A 14,937-nucleotide genomic window follows, 5' to 3' on the forward strand; every position below is an offset into this window, starting at 1 on the left:
ACGATACGGCAAGGGTTTGCAGGAAAGGGTCCTACAAGGTCCCTTCCTTATCCTAAGGTGTTGTTTATCTGCCGGTCGTAGCACAATTGACTTTAAGTGCGCTGGAAGGACATCATTTTGCTCTGCAGGCAGTCGCATTTTAAGGATGGGCCTTTATGTTTAAAGCCTACCAGATAGGATGACACCTCTATATTCCGCTAAACTAATTGATTATATGAAGAACAAGTGTGCCTGTTGTGATTTAGAAGAGGGAAAAAATTGTGCTCATCTTTCTAGATTATACGAGTTTTAGACTGGGAGCCATCACCTACCAATACATTTAGAGAACCCATGAAGCTAAAATTTGCAGAAAAGTAATTCCACATTCTTCAAATAGGCAAAATGGTGAAAAACACCACAAGTTGATTGCATCTAATTTCAGCAAGTTTCAGACCTCGCTTTTTTCCAGACCAAGAAATCAGAATGATCATCTCTGAAGATCTGCTTCTGAAATGGCAGAATTGTGACCAACAACTTTTATGAACGCTCGAGTGTGGTATATATGAGCGTACGACTCTCGCACTGCGCCCGAGTTTGGCTGCTTGCCTCCTTGTATCGTTCAGTTATCTAAAAGAGAAGCGACGAAATGGCAATGAAAAAAAAAATGGAAAAAAAAGAAAAATGTTTATCTAGATTGTTAATGTGCCTGATTCGCAAAAGACAACGAAATATCACATATCGCGAGCCGCATCAGGAGAGCGGAGCTTATGGACTAAGTCTGTGTAGATTCTACAGAGAATTAGCTTTAATCTTCAGCATAATGATGAAGAACCCCAAATAGTAAGTGTATTCCAATAATTTTATCATTATGGCTGACAGTACGCCTATTCCTTTAATGTTGGCGCATTTTTGATCTGTCGCAATCGTGCCTGTGGCTACAATAAACTTCATCCTCAGTACATTACGGGAAAGATATGATAATTTGTCACAACAAATGTATGTTTAATTTGCCCATATAATTCCTTACATGATGTTTGTAAGTGATATTTTAAGCGGTTTTCTCGATCTATCGCCAATGCTTTCGATACGGTTATGTCACTCGCCGTTTAGAGACCTATCTATCTGTTCATATAACGGTTTTACAGAGATTACATCCGTATGCCTAATTCGTTCCTTCTAGCAAGTGAGTGCTCGGATTTTACGTTTAATATTGAAATCTGTCTGTTTTTAGCTAGCTTGTCTCACCTAATATTATCCGACAGCATCCGATCTATTACGAAGTTTTATTCGGGTAGTTTTTGTGTAACTTCGAGTTCCTCCTATCCAAATTAGCCTACTTTCTCGAGCAACCACGACCCCTTTTCCTTTGTCTTAGTAGCTCAGTCCGGGCTAAGCAAACAACAGAAGCTGGTTATTTAAAGAAAGTGAAAAGGCAAATCAAGATCGCTACCCTGTTCGTATCCAGAGGTATTTGCGTAGTGAACAGACAATGTCTGAGCAATCAGACAGAAAAGGCATCGTGTGTACAAACGATCAACACGCAGGGGCGTCAGACTTACACGAGTTCCTGTGTGTTAAACAAGCCTGAGTTGAAAAATAAACACGATCAAAAGTTGAACACCCAGGAAAGGATTGAGTTCAAAAGAACATTAGGACTCGATTTAATTTATGCGATAGCTATAAAATGATTCTCAGAGCACCCAGAGTCATTATAAAAACGGACAGTTTCCTTTTGACCTTGTTAAAAGCAGCAGATTAAAAGATGTCTATGTTCAGTTCTTCCATCAGTTTACGATCTATATGACGTATACCGATAGATTTTATTGAGATACTATAATAGAGAGTATAAGGAAATAGGCACAATGTTACGCTGATTGATATACAAAATGATTAACTTTAAACGCGATTTTCTTCAACTGAGCTACATCGAGTTTAGAAAATCTTCCCATGGAAAAGTACATTGAATTACATTTTTTATTGTTACGGATCGACAGATAGCGATATCTGTCTAAGCACAACGCCACTGTACAATAGCTCGTTCTGCTAACTATTGATGCCTGCAGAACATCGCTATGGGAATACTCAAGTGCCGTACATTGCGTGATCAACATGACAAATATCATCACATTGTTTCAATGAAGCTCATTTAAACACTATATTATACCATAATCGTTTTGGATATCGCCGTTATAACAGATCGCTCTTTAGAAGACTCGAATCTGCTCCAATCATCAATAATAAAACTTTGTCATTCTAGTGGAATAACTTAGAAATGTTCTCGTCAATAGAAGCTGTTATCTCTGTGTAGAATCACTATTTTAGCAGCAGCGAAAGGTTTGACGCCAAAAATTGTGTGAAATTCAAGGACTTCGCCTAGCCAACGTTGTAGGTGCTGCTGCAAACCCGTTAAGCTTACAGAACGGGTTATAATATGCCTAAAATGTAATGCGGGGCCGAGGCTGTCACGAGAGATAGTCAACATGGGAAGTTGGCCTGGCTACATCCATGCGAACACGCAGCTAAAGATAGCGACTGAATGCAATCATACATAAATGGCCGATCAATACATAAGTACTGGGGTGGTCCTTTTTTGATTCATAGCGTTTATATTGAATAATGAGGCGTCAACCTTCGGACGTTCTCATATGTTGACAACGTTACGGTTTTGACCAATCGTACTTTTTCTAGGAGGACATTGTTTTTTCTTTTTTTTCTTTGGCAAAATCGCATAATCTGTGGTAGAGAATTCGTCGTAGATCTGTTTTAAACAGTCCAACTTAATCTGGGCCAGTGTTGTGTTTTGTTTCTACTGATTCATAGTAGATTATGCCTTAGGAGATCATTATATCAACTTTTTTCTTGCCTATGCGTAAAGTGTAAGCGGAAAACTTTTCGATTAAGCAAATGTTATACAAACAAAGTACTGATAGCATATTACTAAGTGAACCATCTGTCAACTAAATACCATTTTAAAAATGATCGATAAAAGGCGTTAGTGCACACGGACACGCATCTACGCCTTACGTCGTGTTTATTCAAGTTTCCTATTTTGTTCAGCATCGTCCTACGTATTGCAGAAGTACAAGGTGGAAACTTTTCGTTTTTAGCAGAAAAAACTGACCCCTTTCTGTGAACGTGTGAGACACATTATCGGTCCTTATAATAATACCTTACAACAAATAGTCTTCCTTATTATAGTATGTATTAACAAATTAACGCTGCACTAGTACCTAGTAACTGCTTTGTATTCGCCAGGGTACACACGTAAAATTTCGATTGATCATGTTCGACCGTCACGCGAACAGTTACACACAACACTTGCTTTGTATATAAAACTTTCACGTAATTCAATACTATCGTTTTGCTCTCTAGGATTTGGAAAAGCCCCGTTACTAAATTTACTCTTAAGAGGGTACCTAAACCCTCTAAATCGGTTAAAAAAAAAGTAAACGGTAAAGCGCAGACAGACAGCACGCGGCGTACCGCCCTGTATTTACGCACCACGCATAAACGATAGCTACATGATAACCTGCCAAATTTCCCTAATTCGATTTATAAACTCCGCTAGTAAATTTTTGCATAGCCGATCAGAATTGCTCAATACTCTTCTACAGCTCAAGGAAATCTTCTCAAATCAAACTGTTGTAATTGGGTCGACCTTTTGCTTTCGTCGAACATAAAAGCTAACGACAGCTTTTTTATTTTGTCCAGCATTATCCTCATACGTTGCAGGCGAGGATGTCCGCAAGGATTTCTCGCGACGTGCACTCAACTTGACGCATCTCACATCGAAGATGCGTCAAAACCTACGTCGCATAACGGATGGTCCCCGTTTAATGTTCTGGGCGCGACGATAGTACCACATTCACTCATCAAGTAAACACACAATCGTCAAACAGGTTTGAAAATTACCAAAAAAAGTCTCCTTTTTATTATGAAAAACATAGCTAAAAAAAAGTCTACGAAAACAACAAAAGCTGTACTGAGTCCGGGTTAACCACAATGATCTTAATAGGGCAGTTTCCTCATTTGCGCATGCAGATATTTGAATGGTGTTTTTGGTCACATATCGATGAGGGAAATTGAGCTACTTATTTATAAGAAAAAATAACTTTCTGATATAAATTACCTTTTAACTTCTACATAATGTGCTCATCGCTTAAGAGTACGATGTCTTTGTTTGTCGAAAAATAGGGTTCGCTTAATTAAAAAAAAAAATTTAAGAATATGTGAATAATGAATTAAAATTAGCGTATTTCCACCCTTCGAAAAAAATGGGTATGCCATTGGCAGAAAAGTTTCTGTCCGCCGACGACTGTGTCATTTTCAAAAAAAGTCGGTTTCATGTCTTACGGAGCCTCGCCCAACTGTCGTGGATAAGGCCGTTGATCAATATGGACAAACACAAAGCCATGACGTGTCACCATAGAAGCCGACGCTCCACATAGATATAATTACCTGGAAGTATGTAATTACCTTCAAGTTTCTGATCTTGCCCACGAACGACTTAAGTATTGCAAGACACGTCATAAAACAGGGTGCGGCTAGCAATGGTCACTGGTGAGGGAATACGCACGCTTTCAGGACTTCCCCAGCGTAGAGTGCTGGCCTTGTTTGAGACAAAGATGCTGGACACAAGATTGCTTTTTACGGCATCGAAATTATCTGGGAATACCCTTGGGAGGCTGTTTAAAATATGTGACTAAATTAAACCATTGCCCTCAAACAAGCCACGTGCCTGCACTATTTTCCGTCGAAGAAACGCTCCTATAAACGACTCACCGCCATTTAGAGCGGGGTGTTTCTGAGAATTTGATTCTGGCACCCCATCAATCGTGCCTAATTGGAGTTCATTGACAGCTACAGTCGAAAAATGGCGGAGATTGACCTTGACGTTTCTCATAGAGAAGCTATAACCAATAAAACAGTGGGTTTTCATTTGTCGGGGGCTACGTGTATTTCTACAATACGAGTACCGTTGTCGGGTGGTCAGTCCGATGGAGCCCACTGATTTGACAACTCTTTAATTTTTAAATTCATACGCTCATATAAGGCAATTGTATTCTTCTAAACGCGAACTAAAGTATTATCATATGTTAATTAGGCAAGTTGTGGGGCAACACTTCGAACAGAACCCATTTTAACTCTTTATGTCATTGTTCCCTTATCAGATGATTTTCTCCAACTTTTGAACGTGGCCTCGTTCAACAGTGAACCTGCATCTGTCCTGTTCGCCCTCTATTTAGATATAGTTAGATAGGTTTTGTCTTAAATGAAAAAGCAAAAACACTGCAAAACGTTCTCGGTTTACATTTTAATGCGTTATTTTTTCGCGCATTATTATTTTTCGACCTGTCACTAAGCCTATAAGACGGTCGAAAATGCGGCCGTATTGGCTGATATCGTGTCGTTCGGCTCGAGCTCGTCTCCATTTCGTTGCTGTGCAATCTTCTGCTCCGCTTCATTTTTGCCTTCCGGTTATTCATTCTGAAAATAGAATTACCTATTTGCAGCTGGCCGGCGATGGTTCGGCATTAACAGTGGCTGATCAAACGTAAATACGCGACGGACCGATTTAATGACGGACCTCATTAGATACAACATATCCTATGTCTAGCAAGATCATCGCTATCGAGCGGCTTCTGCGCAAGCCCTAAGCGCTGATTCATCGCCGCAATCTTATTGTACACCGAACGAATTGTGCCGCAGTTTAGAGGGCTACCAGTATACGAAAATCATAATTACACTACCACTAATAGCAATACTAACACATGCAGCTAATAAAAGGCCGTCGCATACGATAAAGAGCATCTGCTTTGAAAAGCTAGAATTGTCTTGACATCGAAACTAGCCAAGAGCAATGAGGGACGAAAGGGGAGAAGAACAGAATCGGCCCTAAGAACATTCACTCAAAAGCCCAGCACCCAGCCCAGGACAACCCATGGCTAAAGGCTGAGAAAAAGGCAGCAGAGAAGGAGCGCCGGCCTAAAACAAGATATTGACGTGAGAGCAAAACAGTTTGTGAGATGAATGACATAAGCGAGAGAAAAAAGCAAAGCGTAAACTCCAGGAAAACAAATTAGATGTATCAAAGGCCATCGCTTTCGACGGGCATCAATTCCGGCAATAACGTAATGATCTAACGACGAAAGACAGATAGAAAGATGGACAGTGTACTTTTCCCTTTTTTTCACCCTGTCTTGTTACAAAGAGACTTTTTTATCACTAGGTTCCTCTGCTTCCTGAACACTTCCTGGCGCCTACAAGAGACATGCAATGGAGCTTTGTAAGCTATGGGTTTAGACAGGTTAGCAGAGAAAACTCAAGTTTCTTATGCTTATCCTTTCAACTTGACTAAGCACACATTCTAGCGCACATATCATTTGTAGTGAATTTTTTCAGTTAACCTTCCGCTTTCTCCATTTTTCTCTGCTGTATTGCTTGACAGCAATTGTTAGGTTTTCCTTCTTAAAAACTACCTCTAGAAATAACCTTTGTTAGCAGCCCGATTTTCATTGTACGTAAAGAACTAAATAAGTGTCTATATGAATTAAAAGAGCAGGACTAGTTGGTTACAAATCTCGAGTTCATGATCCTCAGATCTTTATGGAATCAGGATATGGTAATCTGTCGAAACATTTGGTTACTGTCTATTAGCATATGTGTGCAACATTATTGATAAAACAGACATCCATAGTATATCATTCGATCGGGAAACGAGTTGAAGTGCGTTGATTTGACCATACGGTCAGCCACTTACTGACTTGTTCTCTGACTTGATAGTTGTTGTGTGTACGTGTATGCAGAAACAGGATGACAGTGATTTCCAAGGAGTTTATGTCCGTTAACATAAGACACTTTTCACTTTTGCCAAGATTGGCAAAATGATCTTGATCTGTGAACAAAGCAGGCCTCTCGAATAATAATCTCTGTGAAACATGGCTCCTGCGACATTATCAATCTTGGATACACATGTCAGCCTCTACTAATTAGGTAATTTAGGGCACGTCAACGATCCATTACGTTTATGTCTCAGAAGCAGAGGCATTAAAAAGAAAGTACGACGGCGAAATGTAAGCCTGACTCATTTACTTATCTATGTAGATATGTTTCGTTACTTGGATGGGTCGTTGGCGGGACTTGAGGCAGGGACCCCTACCTAGTTTCATTCAGTTGGCAGTCGAAGCAAGCACGTCGGCAAATCATACATATATTAGTACATAGCTGATTGTGAATGCTTAGGGCAACTGCTACAAATTGACGGCGGTTTTATCCCGAACTGATAATGATGAAGCGTTGGAAGATAAAAAATACATTATCAAACTACGGTTAGTGTATTCCATGGCAATGTACTACGTGGTTCTGCTCTGTCATAGTCCAGTCCCAGTGGCCCCTCGCATAGGTATCTGCGATTATTATGTAATCTAAAGCGTTGTTTCGTTCTGGGTCTCTGCTGGCCATCGGATCGACTTTTTTTGACCGAATGGCTTAAGACTAATCCCAAAATTTGCCCGCCACAGTCCTCCGACCAAAATATCATACCGGTCCTGAGCCAGCCTGGTTCGCTTTATGCAGCTGTGTCAGTCAAGTCTATCTGCAATATTTTGGCCCATGGGGCTGAAAAATTCAAGTCCGTTAGCTGCTTGAAACTGGTTACCTACGAGCATATTTTCGACAGGTCAGATGAAAACCCTGTGCTGCTACAGTATTGGTCTGCTAAACCTAGGAACAGCTGGACAACTCTAGGTTCAATGCACCATGTTTCATGCTGGGAGCCAACTGTCTGAAGCAATGCTTTCTGGCAGTATTGAACTTAACGTTCCAAACATTCGTGTCGCAAGTTATGTGGAAACGCGCCAAGCCACGAGGCCGCCTTATTGGTAAGAACCGGCTTTAGGTGAACAATCGCCAGATCAGACTCGATCTGAAATCGCTAAACGAGCTGGCTTAGTAGTCTGATAAACAACTTGATTTCACCTATTTTCTTCCCTCATCTGTGGCTCCCAAGAACGATTCAATTAACCACTCATATTATTTTACGCAGGATTTCGTCTTCGTCTGAGACCCTTCTTTGTTTACAAGAGTTGCATTAGGCAAGAAAGACTGGTAAGATAAAGTCAGTTGCTAGACGAGTGCACATGCTATTAAGCTAAAGTACAAAATTCGCTTTTCTTCATGATATGTCGTCGAGGTCACGATCGATGGCGTTTCTCCAATAGCTCCGCATTTTGAAAAGAAGAATTCAAGAGTGTCGCAAACACTTTTTCTGCCCACAGTTTGATGATTTGAGCTGCCAGCCGATTTACCCTTTGGAAGCTCCGAAGCGACTGGTACCATTAAGGACCACGTGATGATCGGCGGCACCATTCCATCATCAAGGCCTAAAAGAGGCATCGTAGTGCTTACCTGCCTTATACAGTATATTAATGTCGAATGTGAGGGAACCTTCTATATCTCCTCGCTGGATTTCTGCGTTTGAGATGAGCTTCTGTCTTCCAATCATAGCAGCGCGTGGCGGTTCCGATACTTGATCCCAAAAAAAACCGTTTCTGGGTCTCTAGAAATGAATGCGCCGTGCCAATGTTCTTAAAGTACATTTAGTTGCAATACGGCGGTAAACTTCCGATTTCTTCCTCAGTGCGATCAATTTCCTATCAAACCCTACGTCGTGAATTCCTTGTGGTACTTATCTACTGCGTCGCATACTTGGGCGAAACCAGCTAATAGGTTTCTTTCACTACAGTTTCCCGGAAGAAAAGGACATTTAAGATTCTCTGGCGTCACACGATGTGACCATGTCGGCAGCATCTGATCGAGGTGGCAATATGCTTCTAGCAATGTCTTTAGGGTAACAGACAGCGATTGTAAAAATATTAACTGGAAGCAGTAGCGACTTCACTTCATTGAGCTAACTGATACTCAGCCTATATCTCCTTTATTGACTCTCAATTCTAGCACAGCGAAAGCTGTACCTTTCGAACGCAGAATATAAACTGCTTCATGTACATTAGCATCCCTTGAATGTCGGCGCACCGCTGTCTCTGCACGAGGGCCACTTAGGTTCCTGCTTTAGAAAGTTAATTCGTTATACAAAAAGAAGACATTTTTTTTTTGCTGAAATTTGCTAATCTAGGCTTGCTAACCCCACCACAAAGGCAAGAAGAGCTGTCTATCATTTTTTGTTATTTTTAGCGACAAGCTCTCCCAGCCGAATAAAAGAATTGTCCAACCGGAACTTTATGTTCTCTTTGAAGTTCTCTACAAGGCACAACAGAGCTTTTTAGAAGTATTCAAATAAACTTGGCGCCGGCTGCACATATGCGGATTAACGGCGGTTTGGTGTTAGATTAGTGTAGGCCATTTAAGAAAACCAGCACATACTTGCAATGGATATGGAGAAAATACACACTGAAAGAATCTATTAACGCTAATAGCTCGTTAATTCGATTCTGCCCCGTGGCATCTGCTAGGAAGGACTCGTTTGTGAATTGTTACCTTAAAAAACGTCAGTGTCCACCTCATGACAACATCATATTTACTGCTCATTTCAGTGATAGCGAAAATATGACCCTGGGTTTTGTACCTGATGAACGGAAAATAGTGCGATCATTATGTGTGATTCCGCCGAGCCGGATAGCCCAGCTTCGACAAGCTCTGCCCTAATACAGAACAGCGCAATGAGCTCAATATGATATATCAAACGAGTGTCCATGAATAAAAAGTATAAAAATTACGAAAACCTTTGTTTGCTTACAGGGTTTAATTGCCGTCTCTTTTCGGTCGCGCTATCACTAATTAGCCACCATAAAGGAACGAAATGTACCAATTGGATTGTGTTGCTCAGGCGATATTGAATGGTCTCTGTAATAGCATAATGGATAACGTGTTCGAAATTTGAATTTAATCTTGAAGACACGCGGCGAGATGGGTTCGAATTTAGCCGCAGACACACTTCGTCTGACCTGAACCTAATAACCGTAAAACTCATAATTTTTCGGTTAAACGATTTCATACAATCATGTTAGCTTACATCATCCACATTGTTTTTTTACTGTGGCAGCTTCAGTCCGATCAAAAATGGGCGTACAAAAGTAAGTTCTGCAGGACTTTTGGTGGCGTTGGTCCTTGAAAACTGATTGGTTGTATTTGATCCCTATCTCTTAACTTCAAATGCTTCACACCGTAGTAATGATTTCGAATTCTGACTAAGTTGCCTACGAAGTAGATAATCCACTATTTCTGAAATCATCGCGAAAACGAAGCTCACGAACAACATCTATGCGCACTGCCACTCGTAGCAGATCAGTCTTGGAGGTATCTATAAAGCCTGCGTAGATTTCTCATATGGCATGAAGACACAGATTAACTTCTTGAGCTGGATAAGATAAGCTGTTCAATAGTCAAGCCGTGAATACATACAGATGCTTCTGAATATAAAAGTTATGTTAAACCTGTGACATTTTTCCTGTAGAATAAGGATCCCTGCTTGGATTTTAATTTCGCTTTCTCTGCATGGGAAATTGTCAACATCATAAGAATTTGAAATTGCTAGCCATATTACCAGCGGGACGCCTCTAGAAACTAATATCTTCCTAAACCGCCCGTGCTCGAAGACAGACATCTGGTGACCGTATGGTTCGGTTGTAAATTGCATTCAACATTTCTCAGAAATCTCCCTCGTAGCCTTATTATTACTGTTGTTACTTCAGGAAGATTTTCTGCAAGCAAAGCGATACACAACCGGTGATCTAAATCAGTTCCAACTGCCAATTAAAAACTAGGTGAGCAAAGGGTCAGCCTAGCAACCTCTTAAACTCACTCTTTGAATTTGTCCTATTTCGATGCAGAGGCAAAAGTAAATATAATGTTTGTGTCACTAAAAAGACAGAATTTTAAGGAGAAGCGGGCACGTAGAACTTGCATCACCGTCAGTCGTCTCCTAGACGGTGCTGGTTATTTCGTCCGATCTCACCCTGTAACATGCTATGAGAAAGGCAGGTATCAACGGCAGGTAATTTTATATGGAAAAAAATGTTTCTTAGGAAGATTCCCGGTACAGAACAAATTCGAAAACCGAGCAAGCAGCGCATGCAAAAATAAGCAATAGGCCATTCATTGGACCAAAATGCTGATATATATATATATATATATATATATATATATACGCATAAGTAATTTATGTATAAAAGCTCTTCCATATCAGCCGAACATATCTTCAAATTAATTTCAGCCGTATAAGGAAATTATAATCTGGCTGGAAAGAGTTTGCTTCGAAAATCAATGATTTCCCCACTCTGTTCTGTCTCATCGCTTGACTATACAGAACAGTTACGATGCAATTCATGAACATTCGTTCAAAGGATAAAGCGCGATTATTCCTGCCCATGTTTCCTTCACTCGGCAATTAATGTATATCTTTTTAGTGGAAATAAGCGCTAATTTCATGCTACAGTTACTTCGCCACCTAACGACCTTGTGATGATACGATAACAGTGGAGTTATAAGCGGGATAAAATTAAAATAAAAAAAAAAAGGCAGCAAAAGCCTATTGGGTGTGTATAGCGTAAACAAGGCTAGATGATAGCTCAACAGAATAAATAAATATTGTGCCCCTACCCTGGACTTCTCCTATATGTGAGAGCTAGTCATTTAATGTTGATAGGAGTGTTTCTGATTCAGTTGTCGCCTAAAGTTAATGGCTATCATTGAATCAAACATATGGTTTTCTATCGCATTTTGCTGCAAGCAGACTTAGCGTCTCGGAGGGAAGGGGGTTAGTGCCCACAAAACGGACACTGCGGTTTTTGCTATGAAAGGACACATATTGATTACTGCTTCGAAACAACTAGTTTGAATCCCGATGAACTTCATTGTGTACCAAAAAGAAAAACAGGTCAACTTACAAGATAGGCATCGATTCTACGAACCTATAGACTTTGTTTTAGAAGTCTCATGTAAGTTACGGCTAGACACCGCTACGACCGCAACGCACAGAAAGAGACAGTAAGAGCGTACTAGGAGTTCTCCCCGCCCGGCCGGGCGAAGCGGGACTCGAAAAGCCCTAAGCCCGACGAATAATTGATTACAGTTCTCTGTTGAACCTGCGACAATTGCAGGTTCTTTACATGATCTACTCGACCAATTAATCAGGAGACACGCTGTTGACTTCTAATGATAAATGAACGAGATGTCGGCGCGCGGAGTCACAACGGGTTGGCATAAAGCCTGAAGGCGGTACCGATGATGGATGGGGGTAGACCGTTTAATTTTTTGAGCTGCAAAGGCAAAATCTAAAATGCTTTGATCGTTATAACTTAAATGAATAAGTGTTATACACTTTGCTACATGAGGTCACTATTGTGTCCAGAACCTGTTGATGCCATATCTACCGTCCACTCTATAGGCCCTATTCCCTAACTAACGCATCAAAAATAAATAGGTGACTGGTTGTATTTTGGATATCGTTTCTTACTAACTTTGGAACCGGACAGCTATGAAATCTCTCCATTCTATAAGCAGTCTAGGGATTTCATAATCAACTGCTGGCATCGAAGTACGGCAGATCTAAATATATTCACTCGCATATGAATCCTTTGCAAGGGTAAACAACCTTGTTCGAACAAAACCCTTACTGTAAATTGCAGTCGTTCGTTTCACAAAGGGTCATAGACCAGGGGCAAAATCGAACCTATAACTAACTTTGGTAGCTGCATTAGACAATTTGAAAATAGTCTATTCGGCAGAGAATTTGGGATAGCCCTTAGAGGGCGATTGAGTCAAAACAACGGGCAGTTAATGTTGGTGGCACCCGCTTCTATCGGATGGTCTTGCTTTCGGTAGTGGCAACAACGATGGAATCGTTTCCATTAGTAGAACCACATATAGATGAAAGAATGAGAAAAAAGAAAAAAAACTATTAGCGGTAGCAGGTGTTGAAAAGAGTGAATCCCAAATTAGTTCCCAAATTCTCGTTCGGGAATACTTACGCTTGCAGCTAGTTCCGCAGCTGCAGGTCATTTCATATAGTCACGTTCTCCGTATGTGTGTATGTTATCCGACCATGATCTGTGGCGGATCTAACATATGGGTGCTGTTCCATTAGCCATAGTTCACTCTGTGGTAGGAGTGATAATGACGGAAATCTTTCCCTCTCCCTCGGTCTATAGCCTTCTTACCACCATAGTAACACCCAGTGTGGTGTTTAGAGGGAGGATTTGAGTGAGGAAAACGGATACGAAAAGTATGACACTTTCGGACATACCCGTCTCCCTGCCTTTGTCATCTATGGGGAGGAGTCGTGAAGCGAAAAGAGTAGCACACTGGTCGACGATAGACACGAGCATCAAACTACGCTCCGATAGGAACATTGTTGCTGCTGCTGCTGCCTCTGCCAAGCTATTCTTTCTCTTTCTGACCTTTAACCGTTCGGCTAGACGACATTTGCATGGTTGCGCTCTTGTAACTAACTGGCTTGCCCGACTGGCGCCGTAAACAACTCATATGAACATGTTCATGTTGCATTCGTCTTCATAGATGGCTACGTCCGCCAACCACTTTCCCTCTACTATTCATGCCCACATTTTTCTCGCGTGGCATTCCGCTAGACGATTCCCGTAGGTAACTAGACGAATCGAGGGTCAAATAGAATGAGAGAAGAACGCGATAAAGGCTTTACCCTGCAGAAAGGGCAGGCAACTTCTGCTGCTACAGCTGATTTGGCAGTCGGCTGTCGCACTCCGATGCCCCTGTCCCCCGCTCCAGAGTTCGTGTTCTTCCGCCCCTTGGAGAGCATGTTCTTAAAGTAGCTCTCGAATGGGGTACATGGTGATCGGTATGTTGAAAATTCAAATGTTCGAATAAAGAATTAGGTTCAAAAAACGTTACGAACGCGAGACCCACAAGCGATACGGTGCCAAAAATTCAAACAGGGAATATCATTGAGCAACAGCTACAGATTGTAACGCGCTATACCTTCAACCCTCACTACGCATTGTTGTGTACTCAATGCTTTCGTCGCCATTAGACGCTAATAATTGACGAAAACGGGACAGTTAGCTAAATTGATTGTAAAATATGAGCAGCAGAACCGATGATGCTGGGCGGATAGGCTTTTGACAAAAAATTAGGGGCAAAGGTCTGTATACTATCGTATAGGGAAAATAGTAGAAACTAAAATTTTCATCTAAAATAAACTTGTCCGCATGAGTCACTCACGGCTAAGCTTGAGTTTAAATCTTCATTGCACTGACCGCTATATTCATTGGATAGTACTTACTGGGCGTTAACAAAGGCAAAAACTCAAGACGAAAAACCCACTAATTTTAAAATTAGTGGGTTTTTCTTTCGAGAACAAAACAATAAACTCGTTATAGGGAACAGCCGTGCGCCGTTTCCGGAATCTGAGAAAAGATTCCGAAGGTCCGCGGTCCCTTTGCAGTTGGCGAACCCCATCGAGGTAAAAAAAAATGTATGTTCACCTGCGTTTTCATTCGGTTTGTGAAAAATATGTGGGAGAATTTTATGAGGCATATGGAAAATCCTCAATAGGTTTAGATTTAAAAGACTCGAAAATTCACGAAGATTGTTCATAAATATATTCTTAATACCTTCGATATAGAAATTTAATATCGCTTTACAGAGGTGAATATTAAATGGCAATTGAACTGTGCATATAAGCTTTAATGGTTGGTCTTTTTGAAACTTTTTAAATTTTTTTAAAGTTTTGGCTACTTAGAGTTTTTGCTTTTTCAGTCCCGAATTAGAGCTCTAATCTCCATAGGCGGTCAATACATTAAATAAATGTAAGCGTTAGAAATAACACTTCCAGCAAATGTTTGCTTAAAAAATCAATGTCCAGAACAATTTGTTCAAATGTCTTTTTTGTTTAAGTGCCGTCTTCTTAGAACCAATTCACAAGAAATATCAATTCAGACGCGCTGTTCTGTATATATATGTATA

At 40.8% G+C, this 14,937-nt stretch overlaps 1 long non-coding RNA gene across 1 annotated transcript in view; it reads left to right on the forward strand.

The window, feature by feature from the left end:
• Window positions 1-97: 97 nt before the first annotated feature.
• LOC147758262 (uncharacterized) overlaps window positions 98-14,937 on the forward strand; it is a 26,704-nt gene continuing 11,864 nt past the window's right edge. The window contains exons 1-2 of the long non-coding RNA XR_015317707.1: window positions 98-819; window positions 3,691-3,878. This is a non-coding gene — a long non-coding RNA (uncharacterized LOC147758262). The remainder of the gene's footprint in view (window positions 820-3,690; window positions 3,879-14,937) is intronic.

The sequence above is a fragment of the Varroa destructor genome, unplaced genomic scaffold (genome assembly GCF_002443255.2).
Source record: "Varroa destructor unplaced genomic scaffold, Vdes_3.0 BEIS01000001.1, whole genome shotgun sequence".
NCBI lineage: Eukaryota > Metazoa > Arthropoda > Arachnida > Mesostigmata > Varroidae > Varroa > Varroa destructor.